This window comes from Rana temporaria, chromosome 1, assembly GCF_905171775.1.
Source record: "Rana temporaria chromosome 1, aRanTem1.1, whole genome shotgun sequence".
NCBI classification, from domain to species: Eukaryota; Metazoa; Chordata; class Amphibia; order Anura; family Ranidae; genus Rana; species Rana temporaria.
In genome coordinates this window covers 520,321,299-520,341,130 of record NC_053489.1, presented here as the reverse complement: position 1 = coordinate 520,341,130, position 19,832 = coordinate 520,321,299, and the positions used below count along the sequence as shown (strand labels likewise).

At 46.1% G+C, this 19,832-nt stretch overlaps 1 protein-coding gene across 3 annotated transcripts in view; it reads left to right on the top strand.

Annotated features, from left to right (window-relative positions):
- Positions 1-19,832, top strand: part of TTC29 (tetratricopeptide repeat domain 29) — a 374,706-nt gene that overhangs the window by 53,396 nt on the left and 301,478 nt on the right. The window lies entirely within an intron of this gene.

Sequence of the window (19,832 nt, the reverse complement as noted above, 5' to 3'; positions counted from 1 at the left end):
TATATGTGTAAAGTTTATTATACAGTGAAACCTCGGATTGCAAGTAACACGGTTAACAAGCGTTTCGCAATACAAGCTTTTTTCCCCTTCAAAATCCTGACTCGGTTTGCGAGTGTTGTCTCGCAAATCGAGCAGGATTCAAGCCTCTGCGGTGTGCAGTACCAGTACCGCATTTGACCTGAGGTTCGGGGGGTCTTTCCGAGGGTTTCCGGCTGCATCCGAACGGCCTCCGAGTATTTCTGGCACCCCCTCCCACCTCTGGCCACGTGCGGTATTGCATGCAATAGAAGTCAATGCGGAAAAAAATATGTTTCCATTGACTTCTATGGGGAAACTCACTTTGATATGCGAGTGCTTTGGATTACAAGCATTCTCCTGGAACGGATTATGCTCGTAATCCAAGGTTCCACTGTATTTATATTAAAATACAAGACTGGTCTTGTAAGTGCCAGTGAACAGTGTCAGCCTGGTTCAGATTTACAAAAAAGAGTCAAAACCTATATTTCCTGAGAAATATTGACTCCATTTGTTTTGCCTATTTCTAAAGCTGCTCTGGGCAACTTTTTAACTTCACTATATTTGGAAAACCATTCAGTGATCTTTAATGTTGTAGCTAGAAGATTTCATTCATTTATATAATTGTTTCTTCATGGTTTTATAAAAGGTTCAGAATCTAGACGCCGTGACCCCACACTGTCTCATTTTACAGTGATGGGAAACTCAAAAACTCTCCTTAACCTACCTAGCGGTATTCCCAAGTCAGGCTCGGGGGGGAATTTTACAAGCGGTAACCCCGAGCCAGACTCGAGATCGCATTGCAGGATACAGGGGAAGTTACTTACCTTGTCCCTGGATCCTGCGATGTTTCCCCGCTGTGTGTGCGAGCTGTCATCTCGCTCGATTCACACACTGGTGATTGCCAGGTGCCGCCGAGCTCCGTTCCCGAGCGGCGCGACGCACGGGGCGGAGATCGGCGCCAAATTAAAAAAAGTAAATACACAGTATAGATACAGTAGACTGTAATCTTACAGATTAAAGTACTGTATGAAATAATTACACATCCCCTTTGTCCCTAGTGGTCTGTCCAGTGCCCTGCATGCAGTTTTATATTATAAAAACTGTTCTTTCTGGAAACTGGAGATTGTCCATAGCAACCAAAAAGTGTCCCTTTATGTCAAAAGTGGTTCAGCTAGAAAACAGTGATAATAAATTAGAAGCACTTGCAGAATTGAGCGATAGCGATTTGTGGGGAAATTCATCATCAAACACTGAAAGTAATGACAGCGACAATTCTGCTAATGAGCAAATATCTTTGTTTATGATTTGATTACATTATTTAATAGTTTTTAATACAATTACATTATTATTTGTTATAATTATTTATAGTTATTTATTATATTATAATTTATGATTTTGTGTTTCAAACTTTATCATACCCGGGATGTCTACTAGACTCTTGTTTGGACAGATTTAAGTGAGTTATTTCTATGAATTACAGGCCTACAATATAAAACGCCAAATTTCCTTGCAAAATAATTGTACCGCTTTCAGCACCAAAAATCTTAAAGAATCATACCGCCAGGGAGGTTAAGGCAGAATAATTTTTTTTTTCACTGCAGTTCATCACATATCAACAATTTTTCACCTTTATTTTGTGAATTTGTTTGATTTTAATCATTTTGAAGAAACATCAGGATAGATTTCATGGTGAAATCGAGTGAATTGCTGTGAAATACCAATCTTTATAAACAGACCCCTTTGCCATTTTATATAATAATGATATGTAGTAGTGTGATCTTGATGAATAGACCGCATTGTCATGTTTCATAATAATCATATGGTGTAGTGTGATCTTTATAATTAGACAACGATTCATCCTTTTATGTAATAATGGTGTAGGTTATTGTGGTCTTTATGAGAACAGCTCATTGTCAAGTTATAAATTAATGATATGGGGTAGTGTGACCTTTATACATAAATAGACCCCATTGTCCTGTTATATAGTAATGATAAAGGGTAGTGTGAATTTTATAAATACACTCTAATGTCATGTTATATAATAACATAAGACGTGATAGTTTAATCTTTTTAAATAGACCGTCATGTTATAGAATGATCATATGTGGTAAGTCATTGCTATTTCATATACTGGGCTTACATATCTTTTTTTTTTTTTACGGTAATCATTAGTAAAGGATTTTGCTTACTGTCATTTAGCGATCTTTTACCTCTAATCCACATCTTTTTTACTCTTTCACCGACATTTTGTTTTCTTGATTTTCTTTAAAGCACACATAGAAGTGATTTCTAATAATTAGATGATATATGATGTATTTATTTTTTTGTCATTCAAGTTTAAGTTTATTTTCAGAAAAAATAAATCAGTACAATGTAATGAACATCAATTAAAATTATTACATTGTGGCATACAGTCAAAAACAACAAGGTACATTTAGTTCATTTCCTGCCCTTCCATTCCACATTGAAACAAAGTACCATTAAAACGTAAAAGAAATTGTGAATAACAAAAAAGAATAAATATATTGAAGAAAACAAAATCCAACCCAATTGTCCTCCCCAACCTCCAGAGATACTATAATCCGTATAATCCAATCCAGACCCATGAAATTTAAAAAAATATAATAGATTGTTTGTTTAGATCTATAAGGAGGATAGATGCCTAGGGTAAACTCCACCCCCCGACACCCCTAATGGGATCACTCTGTGCCCTAAGAGGCAGAATAATATATGATGTATTTCATACACATTATTATAAAAACTCTATTCAATACTGTAATAAAAGCTAAGCAAACTGAAAGTATCGCAAACCTAAAGCGTGGTAGTGGGCTTGATTTCCACATATCATTTTCTTGTGAAGGTATCGTAAATCTGCTACTCTGTATAAACCCCTCATCGCTTTCCAAGATTTAGTCATATCTCAATGAATTTTTTATCAATGCTCAAAAATATGTTGCAAAACATAAAAAAAAATCTATCTTGTTTAGTGTTTTGTTGTTCTACCATTCCTGAGGTTTGTGTTTTTCTACCTTTCGGTGTCTTCCTATACTATACACTATGGCATAAGTGTATCCACTGTGAAAATCACTGGGTTTCGCATTTCATCACATACTTATTGCTGCCACTGAGATTTAATAATTCTTCATAAAAAAGGTTAAAAAAGTTCTAATGAAGTCCTGCACATTATGTACAACTTCACTTTCTAAACTCTGTAAAAGAAACTTTCATATTTAATGGGAAATCATGAATTATTCCATTTATTATCCTCATCCTCCTTTCAAAGACATGATCTGGATAAAAGGCGGGGTGAATAATTTAGAAAAAAAATGAAATGCATTTTTAATGTGAAGGTGCAACTACAGATTCTCTTGACTATTAGCGAGTGCAGAGGAAACAGAATTTTACTTACAAAACCTCATCAAACCTTAAATTACATGACATACTTCTGTAATAAACTACAGAAGAAAGAAAAGTTTTTTTTTTCCGCACAAGTTGTTTTTATTAATCCGATAAAGTTGAAAAGTTTGGGGCATATGCAACACCAGATTTCTACAACTGTTTATAAATATCCAGGTATATATTTCTTTTTCAAATTCTGTTAAAAAATCAAAACTCCCTGAACTGCGTACCTCTGCCACAGTATTTTATCTTTAGCTCACTGTAGTTATTAATGATTTAATCTTGCCGTGTGCTGGCAAGTTTCATTCTGAATACTGTAAGATACTAATTGCCATGGTCACGTCAGAGTGCTTAAAGCAAATTAATAAATAAGGAAAAATAAATAATTATTTGTATAAATAAAAGAAAGGAACTGGAGTGTCTAAGAACATCAGAACTCTGTGAGATTGTGTGTACTGAGAGAGAAGTTTTTCTTTGTAGTCTAGTTTCTAGTTTTGTTGCTAGTCTAGAACTTGCAGATTGAATACCATTTCAACTGAAAAATGCAGAAGGACATTAATTGTTACTAGTTAACCTAATCAAACCATACCTAAAGTTATTTATATCCACTGCTCCCTTGTTTGCCTGTTTAGATATATAGGCTGACCTGTCTAGAAATTTCGATCATTTAGCCATGACCGATATCATACTCATGGGGCCAGATATACTAAATTGGGACTTGATGAGAGCTGAAGCAAAGTGCATAATTCAAATATCCTATTAAGTGCAATCCTATCAATTTGATAGAAGAAGATTTAGAGCTTTTTCTTCATTGAATTGGAAGTTTAGATGAACACAGGTTAACTTCAGCTGACCTCATGCTTTAGTAAATTGACAAAATGGCCAAAGTGTGATTTACAAAGTATAGTACACCTATTTAAATTGTGTTTCCTTTAAAACATCAAGCCAGGTTCCAAAAAGTATTCCTAAAAGTTATCTGTCACAGTTGATAACACTGTAAAAAGTAGCAGCCATTCTTTAGGGCTTTATGCTAGTTGTTAGGGCAGTGATGTGCCTTCTTATGAAGCTAAATGAGTTCAGCTTTTTCCCCCCCTTGAGATAATAATGATACATGCTAAAACTAAAGCTATACTACTAGATAAGGTTTCTAATTTTGAATCATTATGTAGACCTTGAACCAAACACTATTCATCCCCCTGGTTTGCACTGTTCACCAATTTCTCCCTGAGAGATTATAAAATACACCCCGCTATTATGATTACCTTCACCTGATTCTCTAACCATTTGTCCCCCTGGACATTTCTTTCTCTCTCCCCTCTGTGCCCTATCCCCCCTACTAGGTTTATTCTTTTTAATTATCTGATATGACAACTGTAATCAGGGCCGGTGCAAGGATTTCTGCCTACACAAGCGAAGCTCCATTTTGGCGCCCCCCCCCAACGGCCACCCACCTCCCTTGCAAAAATGTTTCTTTCAATAATTTTTTTATATAAAAAAACACACTAATTTGTGCTTTTGTAACCACGCCACACCAGAAATTCTTAGTATAATATACACCATACTACTAAATGTAAAACATACTGGACCCCTTTACATTACACAGCACCATACACCACTGGACCCCTTTACATTACATAGCACCCTGCACCTCTGGACCCCATTACACAGACACCCCCAACAGTTCAGACCCCCCAACAGTGCAGACCCCCACAGTACAGACACCCCTATAGTGCAGACCCCCACAGTACAGACACCCTTACAGTGCAGACCCCCACCCGACATACAGACACCCCTACAGTGCAGACCCCCACCCCTATAGTGCAGACCCCCACAGTACAGACACCCCTACAGTGCAAACCCCCATACCCCACAGTACAGACACCCCTATAGTGCAGCCCCCCACAGTACAGAAACCCTTACAGTGCAGACCCCAACCCAACACAGTACAGACACCCCTACAGTGCAGACCCCCACCCCTATAGTGCAGACCCCCACAGTACAGACACCCCTACAGTACAGACCCCCCTATAGTGCAGACTCCCACAGTACAGACACCCCTACAGTGCAGACCCCCACCCCTATAGTGCAGACCCCCACAGTACAGACACCCCTACAGTACAGACCCCCCTATAGTGCAGACTCCCACAGTACAGACACCCCTACAGTGCAGACCCCCACAGTACAGACACCCCTACAATGCAGACACCCCTACAGTGCAGACTAGAGGTAGACCGATATGGGTTTTTCTCTGGCCGATACCGATGCCGATATTTCAAAATTGGGGCGGCCGATGGCCGATATTTTTATTTTTTTTTTCCATTATCTCAGAAAATCTAGGTTGGGGAGGAGGTTATTGTTTAGGGTGGAGAGGTAAAGTGCAGCCTATCAGTGTCCAACAGTGCCACCTCATTAGTGTCCACCAGTTCAGCCTGTCAGTGCAACCTCATCACTGCCTACCAGTTCAGCCCATTAGTGTCCATCAGTGCCACCTCATTACTGCCCACCAGTGCCACCTCATAATTATTAAAAAAGAAAAAAAAAATACAATCTTAGTCATTTTAAGGAGGGGGGTACAGAGAGGTGGTTGTGGAGGAGGGGGGTACAGAGAGGTGGTTGTGGAGGAGGGGGGGTACAGAGAGGGCTATAAAGCTACTTCTCTGTGCCCCCTCCTCTACTGCCACCTCTCTGTACCCCCTCCTCTACAGCCACCTCTCTGTACCCCCCTCCTCTACAGCCACCTCTCTGTACCCCCCTCCTCTACAGCCACCTCTCTGTACCCCCCTCCTCTACAGCCACGCCTCTGTACTCCCCTCCTCTACAGCCACCTCTCTGTACCCCCCTCCTCTACAGCCACCTCTCTGTACCCCCCCTCCTCCACAGCCACCTCTCTGTACCCCCCCTCCTCCACAGCCACCTCTCTGTACCCCCCTCCTCCACAGCCACCTCTCTCTGTACCCGCCTCCTCCACAGCCATGTGTTGTGGAGAGGGTGGATGGTGCTAGGCGTGGGTGGGGATGCGTTGTGGAGAGGGGTGGGTGGGGATGCGTTGTGGAGAGGGGTGGGTGGGGATGCATTGTGGAGTGGGATGGATGGTGCTTGGCGTGGGTGGTGATGCGTTGTTGTGATGCGTTGTGGAGAGGGGTGGGTGGTATCCGACTCCTCCACAGCCACCTCTCTCTGTACCCGCCTCCTCCACAGCCATGTGTTGTGGAGAGGGTGGATGGTGCTAGGCGTGGGTGGGGATGCGTTGTGGAGAGGGGTGGGTGGGGATGCATTGTGGAGTGGGATGGATGGTGCTTGGCGTGGGTGGTGATGCGTTATGGAGAGGGATGGATGGTGCTGGGTGTGGGTGGGGATGTGTTGTGGAAAGGGATGGATGGTGCAGGGGATGCGTTAGAGAGGGATGGATGGTGCTGGGTGGGGATGTGTTGTGGAAAGGGATGGATGGTGCAGGGGATGCGTTAGAGAGGGATGGATGGTGCAGGGGATGCGTTAGAGAGGGATGGATGGTGCTGGGTGGGGATGTGTTGTGGAAAGGGATGGATGGTGCAGGGGATGCGTTAGAGAGGGATGGATGGTGCTGGGTGGGGATGTGTTGTGGAAAGGGATAGATGGTGCAGGGGATGCGTTAGAGAGGGATGGATGGTGCTGGGTGGGGATGAAGATGATTGTGTTGCATTGTGAAGATGGATGAGGATGACTCTGTGGGGATGAGAGTTACATTGTGAAGAGGATCTCCACAATGTAACTCTCATATCCACCCAGAGTCATCCTCATCCATCTTCACAATGCCAGCCTGTCAACCTCAGCCAGGTTTCCCTTTAAACAGGAGTTTAATTAAAGTCTGCAGGGGGGGGGGGCACAGTAACACACACAATTTCTGTGACTTACCCTCCATCCATGCTGCTTCCTAACATCATTAGCATGTGACAAACCCGACCATGGCCAGCACTAGCTAAACTTCTCTTCTCTTCTCTCCTGGTGAAGGGAGCATGCTGGCTGCTTGTAATTTTTTTTTGTGATGGACGCTGATAAGCTGACCAGCCAATCTGCATGCACCTAGCCCTATCATGTGCCTGCAGATTGGCTGGTCAGCTCATCAGCGTCCATCACAAAAAAAAATTACAAGCAGCCAGCATGCTCCCTTCAGCAGGGAAGGAAGAGAAGTTTAGCTAGTGCTGGCCACGATCTCCTGCTGGGTCGAGTTACTAGTCAGGCAGCAGAGACTCGGTTTGTCACATGCTAATGATGTTATTGTTCTTCTGCAACAGCTCGCCGGGGGAGGGGGCGGGGCAGTGCGGTGCCAGTGAAACTTTTTCTCCCTCCCTTCTCCTCTACAGACGCCGTTCCCGCCACTCGAGCCCTGGAGCGGGACACCGGGCGCCGGAGGGCGGCGGCAACTCCGGACAGTAAATAAAAAAAAAAGGTCATCTTAACGCCCCATCCCAGGCTGCGGACCTGCCCGCCCCAAGCGGCCGCTTGGTCCGCCTGGTGGTTGCGCCGGCCCTGACTGTAATAGAAGATGCTTTGAATAGTTGGGATTTTTGACCTTCGCACCAGATAAAGCCAAGTCAAGAGAAGGAACTTGGCCCTGGTTTAGCCTAATTTATTCCCCCAGCTATTCTACAACACATTAACTTTATATTTCTTTATAGGTTCATTCTATTCTCTTCATAGATGACATAATTATATTATATTATTTCAATCAACTTAATTTCTCAATTACTTGTCATCAAATAGCTGCCATGAAGCTATGATTATGACATTTTATGTTACAAAAAACGTATCCTACAATCCACTAGGTTATCTATTTTCATTTACATTTATAAGAGTTACTTTCCTGAATGATTCTGCCTTTTTCTACTATGCTATTGTACATGTTCTGTTAATGGAATATCTATTTCTATTATATTATTGTACATGCTCTGTTAATGGAATTTTGTTGATAATTATAAAATTCAATAAAATATTTGAAACAGAGGTAATACCTGGCTCTGGAATCAAAGAACAGCTACTTAAAATGAGGATGAAAGCTCACAGGGGTATTGTTTGCAGTGACATAGGGCCAGATTCACAGCGGAGATACGACACAGAGTATCTCAGATACTCCGTCGTATCTCTCAGAGTATCTATGCGACTGATTCATAGAATCAGTTACGCATATATATCCCTAAGATCCGACAGGTGTAATTGTTTTACACTGTCGGATCTTAGGATGCAGTACCGCGGCCGCCGCTGGGGGGAGTTTGCGTCGTAAACCAGCGTCGGGTATGCAAATTAGGAGTTACGGGCGATCCACGACGGATTTTCACGTTCGCTACGCCGCCGCTAGTCTAGTTTCCCGTCGTAAAGTTAGCTGTCGTTTTTGGTGCCTTAACTATATACAGCAAACGTATTGCTGTAAAAAGTATGGCCGTCGTTCCCGCGTCGAAATTTAAAAATTCACGTCGTTTGCGTAAGCTGTCCAGGAATACGAAATTACGCTACGCGCGTCGCCATTCGAAAAAATGACGTCACTGCGCGCAAAGCACGGCGGGAATTTCGAAACGGAGCATGCGCAGTAGGTCTGGCGCGGGAGCGCGCCTAATTTAAATGGAACACGCCCATTTAAATTACGCGGGCTTACGCCGGAGGCCGCCGGCGTAATTTTTCACGCAAGTGCTTGGTGAATCAGGCACTTGCGGTACGATACGTTACGCCGCCGCGATTCTACCTGAATCTGGCCCATAATCCCCATAAACCATGGAACAATTATTTATTGGATTTCTGAATTTAAAGGTTATCTATGGTCAAAATGCAAAATCATATACATTTTGTGACATGTATTTACTATGCACCTTTAATAAGCTGCTTTGTCACAAAATTCACAAAGCTTGCCTTCTGAACTACAGCTGAGAGGAGGCATTTCAGGAGGCAGAGTAAGTATATCATGCACAAACCTATATTAAGTATTCCAAGCAGGTGTGGGGAACAGCACATCAGATATAAAGAGCAAAACAATCAGACTATCCCACTGGTTATATAAAGCAAAAAGCAAAGCCCAGTGCCCAGCCAACAGCCAGGAACAGCGGCTGCTGCCTTATATAGGGTCCAAATGGTTCCAGAACCTTCCAGCCGGTCACCTGCTCTACCTGGACCAGTCAGAGCACACCTTTCCACAGGTACCTAAAAAGAAACTTAAAGGGGCAGCGACACAGAAATACACCAGGTGTTTAAATGTCATACATTATTTTTTTTATTCCAGCGAGAAAGATAAGCAAAAGGGGGAGGGGTGGCCGCGGAAACCCACATGCATGGGCACAAATGAATTGTGCCCTATTATGCCATTCTGTGCTTTGAAAATATATTTATGTTGGGTTACAGTGTGCTGGCACAAATAATGCCTAAGCTAATTTTTAGACAGCTGATTTAAAAATAAAATTGACTAGGTAACTACTGTGTTGCCCATTAACCACTTCAGCCCCGGAAGAATTGGCTGCTCAATGACCGGGCCATTTTTTGCGATTCGACATTGCGTCCCTTTAACTGACAATTGCGCGGTCGTGGAATTGTGTTCCCTAATGTGTGTTCTAACTGTAGGGGGATGGGACTGACCTAGAGAAAATTACAGATAGTGGTTCCTAGCTATTAGGAACTCACGATCTGTCTTTCCTCAGCTCACAGAACAGGGACGTGTGTTTTATCCCTATTGTGGGGTCACCAGTACGGTATTTGTACATTGAAATCATATCCCCTCTCAAGTGTCTCTTCTCCAGAGAGAATAAGTTCAGTGCTCGCAACCTTTCCTCATAACTAAGGTCCTCCAGTCCCTTTATTAACTTTGTTGCCCTTCTCTGGACTCTCTCCAGTTCCAGCACATCCTTCCTGTAAACTGGTGCCCAGAACTGGATGGCATACTCCAGGTGTGGCCGGACCAGAGTCTTGTAGAGTAGGAGAATTATCGTTTTATCCCTGAAGTTAATCCCCTTTTTATTGCACAATGCATTATTTGACATTTTTCTACATTAAACCTCATTTGCCATGTAGTTGCCCACCAAATTAACTTGTTCAGATCTTCTTGTAAGATTTCCACATCCTGCAGAGAAATTATTGCCCTGCTTAGCTTAGTATCGTCTGCAAATACTGAGATTGAGCTATTTATCCCATCCTCCAGGTCGTTTATGAATAAATTAAATAGGATTGGTCCCAGAACCCTGGGGGACCCACTTTCCACACCGGACCATTCCGAGTACTCCCCATTTATCACTACCCTCTGAACCCTCCCCTGTAGCCAGTTTTCAATCCATGTACTCACCCTATGGTCCATGCCGACAGACCCTAGTTTGTAAACGTTTATGCGGAACTGTATCAAATGCCTTTGCAAAATCCAGATACACCACCTCTACAGGCCTTCCTTTATCTAGATGGCAGCTCACCTCCTCATAGAAGGTTAATAGCTTGGTTTGGCAAGAACAATTCTTCATGAATCCATGCTGGTTACTGCTAATGATACAGTTTTCATTACTAAAATCTTGTATATAGTCCCTTATCATCCCCTCCAGGAGCTTGCATGCTATTGATGTTAGGCTGACTGGTCTGTAATTCAGAGGAATGTATCTTGGCCCTTTTTAAATATTGGAGCTATGTTGGCTTTTCTCCTATCTGCTGTTACCATTCCAGTCAGTAGACTGTTCGTAAAAACTAGGAACAATGGTCTGGCAATTACTTGACTGAGTTCCTTACGGACCCTCGGGTGCAAGTCATCTGGTCCCGGTGACTTATTAAGGTTAATATTTTTAAGTCTATTTCTAATTCTATCCTCTGTTAGCCACGAGGGTGCTTCCTGTGACGTGTCATGAGGCTAAACATTGCACTTTTGGTTACTGAAGCCCCCCGATTCCCTTGTGAAGAATAAATTCAATACCTTCGCCATCTCTCCATCCTTATTAACCAGATTCCCTTCATCATTCTTGATGGGGCCAATAAGATCTGACCTCCCTTTCTTATTATTTATATACTTAAAGAACTTCTTCGGATTTGTTTTACTCTGCTCCGCGTTGCTTTTCGTGTTCTATCTTAGCCGCCCTGATTGCACCCTTACATTGCTTGTTGCATTCTTTGTAAAATTGGAATGTTGGTGATGATCCCTCAGCCTTGTATTTTTTGAAGGTCGTCTCCTTTTAGTTTATAGTTCTTTTATCAGTTCAGTTCTTTGGACATATGTAGTATGTCCAAAGAGTCAGTTGTTAAGTACATTCTGATCACTGCAGTAGAAGCCATCAGAATGTTTTGTTTCACTCAGCTGACTCCCGGCATGAAAAGTGAAAGTGATCCGGTGGCTTTATAGCTGCTGATCTCTTTCATTATGCGGACAGGAGCCCGGGACCACATCCAGCTGCATTAGGATAGCGAACAGGAGGAAACTGAAGAACATCCATTCTTAAATTTCCTCTGCAATGAATAAAACTGGAAGCAATGAGGATTTTGTCACTTTCAGTTTTAGAGCTGCCCTTCCCTGACTGGTACAGCCAGTGGAGCATGCAACTGATCAGATCTCTGCTCAGTTTGTTGCAGTGGAAGGCAGGGGAGACATTAGACTATTAGATCCCTAAGGTCTCCATAAAGAGTAACTATCACCTACCCAATGCTATAACATGGGGTTTTGTTAACCTCTTGTGATGGCAATAAAGCAAAAAAAATAAAAATAAAATAACATGTATTAAAAAAAATTACCCATAACTTCTGCTGCCCTGCACAGACCCACAAGTTGCTCCCGAGGTGCACATATGTATGCAGGGCTGGTGCAAGGATTTTTGACACCCTAGGCTAAAACCTCATGTTGCCGCCTCCTGGCTCAACCCCCAACCCCAGGTGGGGGAGGAGGAGAGGGGGGCAGGGCCGGACTGGGAATGAAAACCAGCCCTGGAAATAATTTCATACCAGCCCCATAACATTATTATACCAGCCCCACAGCATAACGTCAGAGAGAGAGAGAGGGGGGTGCAACAATATGAGAGAGAGAGAGAGAGAGAGAGAGAGAGATGCAATGCTCTGCAGGCCAAAACAACTATAAATGCACATTTATTTTTACCTGAAAAATAAAAAATGAATAAAAAATCCACGAGAGAGAGAGAGACAGAAAGGGGACTGCAATGGTGAGAGAGAGGGTGCATTGCTCTGTAGGCCAAAACACTTATAAACACAAATTTATAACTGAAAAAAAAAGTTTGATTTAAAAAAAAAAAAAGAAATCCACGAGAGAGAGCCAAAGAGGGGCTGCAATGGTGAGAGAGAAAGGGAGGTGCAATGCTCTGCAGGCCAAAACAAATTATAAATGCACATTTTTATTTAAAAATAAATCCATGAGAGAGCAAGAGGGGCCGGGGTGCCATGGTGAGAGAGAGAAAGAGGGGTGCCATGGTGAGAGAGAAAGGGGGGTGCAACAGTGAGAGAGAGGGTGCGCAACGGTGAGAGAGAGGGTGCTCAACGGTGAGAGAGAGGGTGCGCAGCGGTGAGAGAGAGGGTGCGCAGCGGTGAGAGAGAGGGTGCGCAGCGGTGAGAGAGAGGGTGCGCAGCGGTGAGAGAGAGGGTGTGCAACGGTGAGAGAGAGGGTGCTCAACGGTGAGAGAGAGGGTGCTCAACGGTGAGAGAGAGGGTGCGCAGCGGTGAGAGAGAGGGTGCGCAGCGGTGAGAGAGAGGGTGCGCAGCGGTGAGAGAGAGGGTGCGCAGCGGTGAGAGAGAGGGTGTGCAACGGTGAGAGAGAGGGAGTGCAATGGTGTGAGAGAAAGGGAGTGCAACGGTGTGAGAGAGAGAGAGGGTGCAACGGTGTGAGAGAGAGAGAGAGTGAAACGGTGAGAGAGAGGGTGCAACGGTAAGGGGGAGCGTGCAACGGTGAGTGGGAGCGTGCAACGGTGAGTGGGAGCGTGCAACGGTGAGAGAGAGAGTGAGAGTGCAACGGTGAGAGAGAGAGCAACGGTGAGAGAGTGCAACGGTGAGAGAGAGAGTGAGAGAGTGCAACAGTGAGAGAGTGAGAGAGTGCAACGGTGAGAGAGAGAGAGAGTGAGAGAGTGCAACGGTGAGAGAGAGCAACAGTGAGAGAGAGAGTGCAACGGTGAGAGAGAGAGAGAGTGCAACGGTGAGAGAGAGAGTGAGAGTGCAACGTAGAGAGAGAGAGAGCAACGGTGAGAGAGAGTGAGAGTGCAACGGTGAGAGAGAGAGAGTGAGAGTGCAACGGTGAGAGAGTGAGAGTGCAACGGTGAGAGAGTGCAATGGTGAGAGAGAGTGAGAGAGTGCAACAGTGAGAGAGAGAGTGAGAGTGCAACGGTGAGAGAGAGAGCAACGGTGAGAGAGTGCAACGGTGAGAGAGAGAGTGAGAGAGTGCAACAGTGAGAGAGTGAGAGAGTGCAACGGTGAGAGAGAGAGAGAGTGAGAGAGTGCAACGGTGAGAGAGAGCAACAGTGAGAGAGAGAGTGCAACGGTGAGAGAGAGAGAGAGTGCAACGGTGAGAGAGAGAGTGAGAGTGCAACGTAGAGAGAGAGAGAGAGAGAGAGAGCAACGGTGAGAGAGAGTGAGAGTGCAACGGTGAGAGAGAGAGAGTGAGAGTGCAACGGTGAGAGAGAGAGAGTGAGAGTGCAACGGTGAGAGAGTGCAACGGTGAGAGAGAGAGAGTGAGAGTGCAACGGTGTGAGAGTGCAACGGTGTGAGAGTGCAACGGTGAGAGAGTGAGAGTGCAACGGTGTGAGAGTGCAACGGTGAGAGAGTGAGAGTGCAACGGTGTGAGAGTGCAACGGTGAGAGAGTGAGAGTGCAACGGTGTGAGAGTGCAACGGTGAGAGAGTGAGAGTGCAACGGTGAGAGAGAGTGTGCAACGGCGAGAGAGGGGGGTAGCAAAGGTGACAGAGGGGGGGTGAACCATGCTATGGTGAGAGTCTGAGAGACTCTCACCATAGCATGGTGCACCCCCCCCCCCTCTCTCTGTCACCTTTGCTACCCCTGTAAAATTGGAATCTGTATAATAATCTCTCTCTCACCATTGCATGGTGCACCTACCCACCCCCCCTCCTCCCGAGATTATTGTACAGATTACAATTTGCAGGGGTAGCAAAAGCGACAGAGGGGGGGGGGCACCATGTAGAGGGGGAGGGGGGCACCATGCAATGCCTGGTGAGAGAGAGGGAGAGATTGTTATAAAATTACAATATTCAGGGGCAGCAAAAGTAGGTGACACTGACAGAGAGAGGAGAGGGGGGGCCCGGGGGGGGGGGGGGGGGGCTGCTCCGTGCAATGGTTCATTATACTGTAATTTGCAATTTATGTGTTCACCTGACCTGAGTTCCTGTGCTCCAACTCCGAGGGCGGCCGACGCCATTCACTCCTCCTGTGCCCTCACTTGTGACCTCCCTGCAGACAGACATAGTGGGCGGGGCTGGCGCCGCACAGGCAGATGGAAGTTGGAAGGGGAGATAGAACAGAAGAACCACAGCGTTCTGACGTTCTCCTGCTCGGCTCCTCCCCGCAAGGGTGACATGATCACGCTGATTCCTCCGCAGGCGTAGGATCCGATGAAAAGGAAAGTGTGGCGGCCGCAACCCGCCGGCCAGTCGCTTCTTTTCCTGACATGCATGACAGTGATGACACGGCGACACGGCAATCTATCCCTCCCTGCATAATTTATAAAGTGCGATGGCCGCGGCTGTGGCGATGGCGGCCGCAGCCCGCCGCTGTGTTAGCTGTAAGCGAGACAAAAGCAGCCTCAGGGCACTGAATGCAGGCGGCCTACCGGGAATTTTCCCGGGATCCCGGTAGGCCAGTCCGGCCCTGGAGGGGGGAGAAGGAGGAGGGGGGAAAAGGAGGAGAGGAGAGGGGGAGGAGGAGAAGAGGAGGGGTGAGAAAGGAGGAGGAGGGGAGAGCAGGGGAGGGGGAGAGCAGGGGAGGGGGAGAGGAGAGGGGGAGAGGAGGGGGGAGAGGAGAGGGGGGAGAGGAGAGGGGGGAGAGGAGGGGGGGAGAGGAGAGGAGGGGAGGGGAGAGGAGAGGGGGGATGGGGGAGAGGAGAGGGGGAGAGAGGAGGGGAGAGAGGAGGGGAGAGGTGAGGAGAGGGAGAGAGGAGGGGAGAGGTGAGGAGAGGGAGAGAGGAGGGTAGATGTGAGGAGAGGGGGAGGGGTGAGGAGAGAGGGAGGGGAGAGAGAGGAGAGGGGGCAGAGGAGAGGGGGAGATGGGGCAGAGGAGAGGGGGGAGAGGAGAGAGAGGAGAGGGGGCAGACGAGAGGTGGCAGGGGGGAGTGAGGAGAGGGGGAGAAGGGGAGACGAGAGGGGGAGAAGGGGGAGAGGGGAAGGATGAGAGGGGGATAGGAGAGGGGAGGGGAGAGGTGAGGAGAGGGGGAGAGGTGAGGAGAGGGGGAGGGGGGAGGAGAGGGGGAGAGGAGGGGGAGGAGAGAGAGGGGGGAGAGGAGAGGGGGCAGACGAGAGGTGGCAGGGGGGAGGAGGAGAAGGGGGAGGAGGAGAGGGGGGAGAAGGAGGAGGGGGGAGGAGGAGGAGGAGAAGAGGAGGGGTGGGGAAGGAGGAGGAGGGGAGAGGAGAGGGAGGAGAGTTGGGAGAGGAGAGGGGAGAGAGAGGAGAGGAGAGGGGGGAGATGAGAGGGAAGAGGTGAGGAGAGGGGGAGGGGAGAGAGGAGGGGGAGGAGAGAGGAGGGGGAGGAGAGGGGGGAGAGGGGGCAGACGAGAGGTGGCAGGGGGGAGTGAGGAGAGGGGGAGAAGGGGAGACGAGAGGGGGAGGATGAGAGGGGGGAGAGAAGAGAGGAGAGGGGCTATAGGAGAGATGAGATAGGAAAGGTGAGGAGAGAGAGGGGGCAGAGGAGAGGGGGGAGAGGAGAGAGAGGAGAGGGGGCAGACGAGAGGTGGCAGGGGGGAGTGAGGAGAGGGGGAGAAGGGGAGACGAGAGGGGGAGAAGGGGAGGATGAGAGGGGGGAGAGGAGAGGAGAGGGGGAGAGGAGAGGAGAAGGGGGAGAGAGGAGAGGGGGGATAGGAGAGAGGAGAGGGGGAGAGGAGAGAGGAGAGGGGAGAGAGAGGAGGGGAGAGGTGAGGTGAGGAGAGGGGGAGAGGAGAGAGAGAGAGGAGGGGGAGGAGAGAGAGGAGAGAGGGCAGAGGAGAGGGGGGAGAGGAGAGGTGGCAGGGGGAGTGAGGAGAGGGGGAGAAGGGGAGACGAGAGGGGGAGGATGAGAGGGGAGAGGAGGAGGAGAGGAGGGGGAGAGGGACCCTTACATTCAGGCAATGTGCTTGGTACAATCATGACATCACACATGACAGATCAGTCTATACACTGTCTTATACAGTAATACAGTGTACTTCAAGTTTAGTCACTCACTGGGGCTCTGCTCTGCTGACTGCATCCGATGACTCTGTCCAGCACAAACCCTGCCTCGATGCCTACAGCTGTCACCAATCACCAAGCACTGACTTCTCCATTTGGCTATACTAGCATGTCTGCATGTGAGCGACGCTGCCACTGTACACACAGGACAGGCGACAGAATACCGGGAGGGAGAGCTGGCCCCTACAAATGACGGTCACAGGGAGGCGGGCTCAGGGGTCACATGACTAGACTCGGTATACGAGTCACAACTCCCAGTCCCTGAATCATGTATGGGCAGCGCTGGCAGTACTGGAAGAGACCAGAGACACAGTCAGGTCACTGATCTAATCATAGAGTCGCTTTTGTTCCGTCGGAAGACTCAGGACATATCCTCCAGCGCAGCGCTGCGCCTCTAATGATACTACGGTTGCCTGCCTGAGTACATGTAACATACTGCAGAGGCGCCGGGCAGCATCCCCTGCATTATACAGCACGGCACCCGTGACCCAACACTTACATAACACGGAGACAGGGAGTAGGGAAACCAGCGGTCGGGCGCTCTAGGCGGCAGTGCGCTCCCAGGCGGCTGCCTAATTCGCCTAGTGGTAGCGCCGGCCCTGTATGTATGTAATCCGCCATCGCACCACACATGTGAGGTATTACCATGAACATCAGTGTGAGAGCAATTATTCTAGTATCAGAGATCACAGTTAACCTTCTTCATATTTTTACCATTTTTAACCTGTCTCTAAAAATATATTACTGTGTAATTTCATTGTGATGGCTTTATTAGGAATACTCTCTCCTATTAAGTTTCTAAGAAAAATAACAGTCTCCTTGCTTATTTCTGTCTGAAACCTGACTACTCTTTGTGTCAGGGCTGGGCTCTCAGCCCTTCCTACTCTATGCTCAGGTTGCTCAGCTGTCAGTTAATTGCCAGTACTCATCGTTCCACAGTGGCTCACCTGTTGATTATCTCCTGCTCGTCAGTCAAGCCCACAGCCAGCCCCTTCTGGCTATTTTAAGCTGCCTGGTTCATTTTTTCAATGCCTTCGCCTTGGTCAACATATCTAGAGACTCTCTGTAGTTTTTTCCGTTTGAAGACTTCCCTGGCTGATGTTCATTCTGGTTCCTGATCCTGTCTGCTGCCTCTGACTATGCTGGTCTCTGGCTTCCTGATTTGTTGGCTTGTTCTGACTACCCGATTTGGCTACCGAGCCCTGGCTATGTTTTGACTACGTTTACCAGTTCTAGCATTTTTACCATTTTATTAGAAGGTGTGATTTTTACTGCATTTACGGCATCGTCTGTTTCATAGTTCCTGATACCTTGCTTCTGAAATTTCCTTGGATTAAAAAAGGTGTGATTCTATGTATCAAATTATTATACATTATTTAAGTAAGAAATTGTTTGCATCATATTTCTGCCTGATAAATGCCTACTCCCTGCCTTCCGAATTGCCTCCTATTAAAAAGGACTCATGCTCAAATGTGTAGCGTTTCGACAGTGTGCTTATGTCAGTTCTAAACCAAACACCTAAGCCAATTAAATGGCTGGTATGTACAGCGGACAGAACTCACCAGCAACTGTGACAGTTATCACCTGAGGCATATTTTTATTGGAGCTGTTTAGTTTTACTTTAATATTTAATATTTCTGGATGAAAGATTTCTACTCTCCGCCTGCAAAACCTCATTGCATCCTAAGAATTGTGATCTAGTTAAGCATGTAATACATTTTAATTTATAAAATGCTTTCACAAACAATACAGTTTAATTTATAATTTATCACTGAAATATGCCAACTCCCTATCTACCAAATTGCCTGCCATGGAAAAAGTTAAGATGTTGTTAAGCAAATCTGCACAAATTATACATGGTACTTAACTCTCATATATATGTGTGTGTATATATATATATATATTGTCGGGAAGCAGTAATGCCAGGATCATGGCTGAAGCTGCAGCCATGATTCTTGTATAATTTTTTCAGCTGGTGATGGGCTTTCCTGTAGAATTAATGCCTTCTACAGAGTGAGGAAGGAGTTCATTACCCCCACTCCCATTCCCTGGAGCTCAGGACCACTGCGACCAGTTGGGACTGGTGAACAATGCTGTACCCGCCCCTCCTCTGTGATTACAGAAACTGGAAGCAATGAGGATTTCGTCACTTCCGGTTTTGGTTTGTTGTTTACAAGCCATAACCAGCTTGTAAAGCATCTAATCAAGCCCATCTCAGTTTAATGGCATGCTTTTGAGGACAAAGGAGAAATCTGGTATTAAATATATATATTTATTTTTTTAAAGTGCCCCCATCCACCAAACTCATGCGCAATTGCGTATCACACATAGGTCCCGCGAGCATATATAAATTGTTATCACACCACACATGTAGGGTATCACTGCAAACGTGAGCAGTATTTCTATCACCAGGCCTTCTGTGTAACTGTAAAACTGGCAACCTGTAAAGGCTTTTAAATCGTTACCTATGGAGATTTTTAGGTACCATAGTTTGTCACCATTTCATGCAGAAAGCAGGGGGCGGGGATCTAACGTCACACACACTTTGGAGATAGAGCACTAAGCTGAGTGTAATTTGAGAGCTGACACCCCCATCTTCACACACACAGAGAAGCATAGAGGGTATGAGTCATCTGCTGTGTGCTAGGGGGGGCATCTCCTGGGAGGTTGAAGTATCAGCTTAACCACTTCAGCCCCAGAAGGTTTTACCCCCTTCCTGACCAGAGCACTTTTTACAGTTTGGCACTGCGTCGCTTTAACTGGTAATTGTGCGGTCATGCAATGCTGTACCTAAACAAAATGTGCGTCTTTTTCCCCCCACAAATAGAGCTTTCATTTAGTGCCATTTGATCACCTCTGCATTTTTTTTCTTGCGCTATACACAAACAAATAGCGACAATTTTGAAAAAAAATATATATATTTATTACTTTTTTCTATAATAAATATCCTTAATGTTTTTGGGAAAAAAAATTCTTCATCAGTTTAGGCCAATATATATTCTTCTTCATATTTTTGGTTAAAAAAAATAGCAATAAGCGTATATCGATTGCTTTGTGCACAAGTTATAGTGTC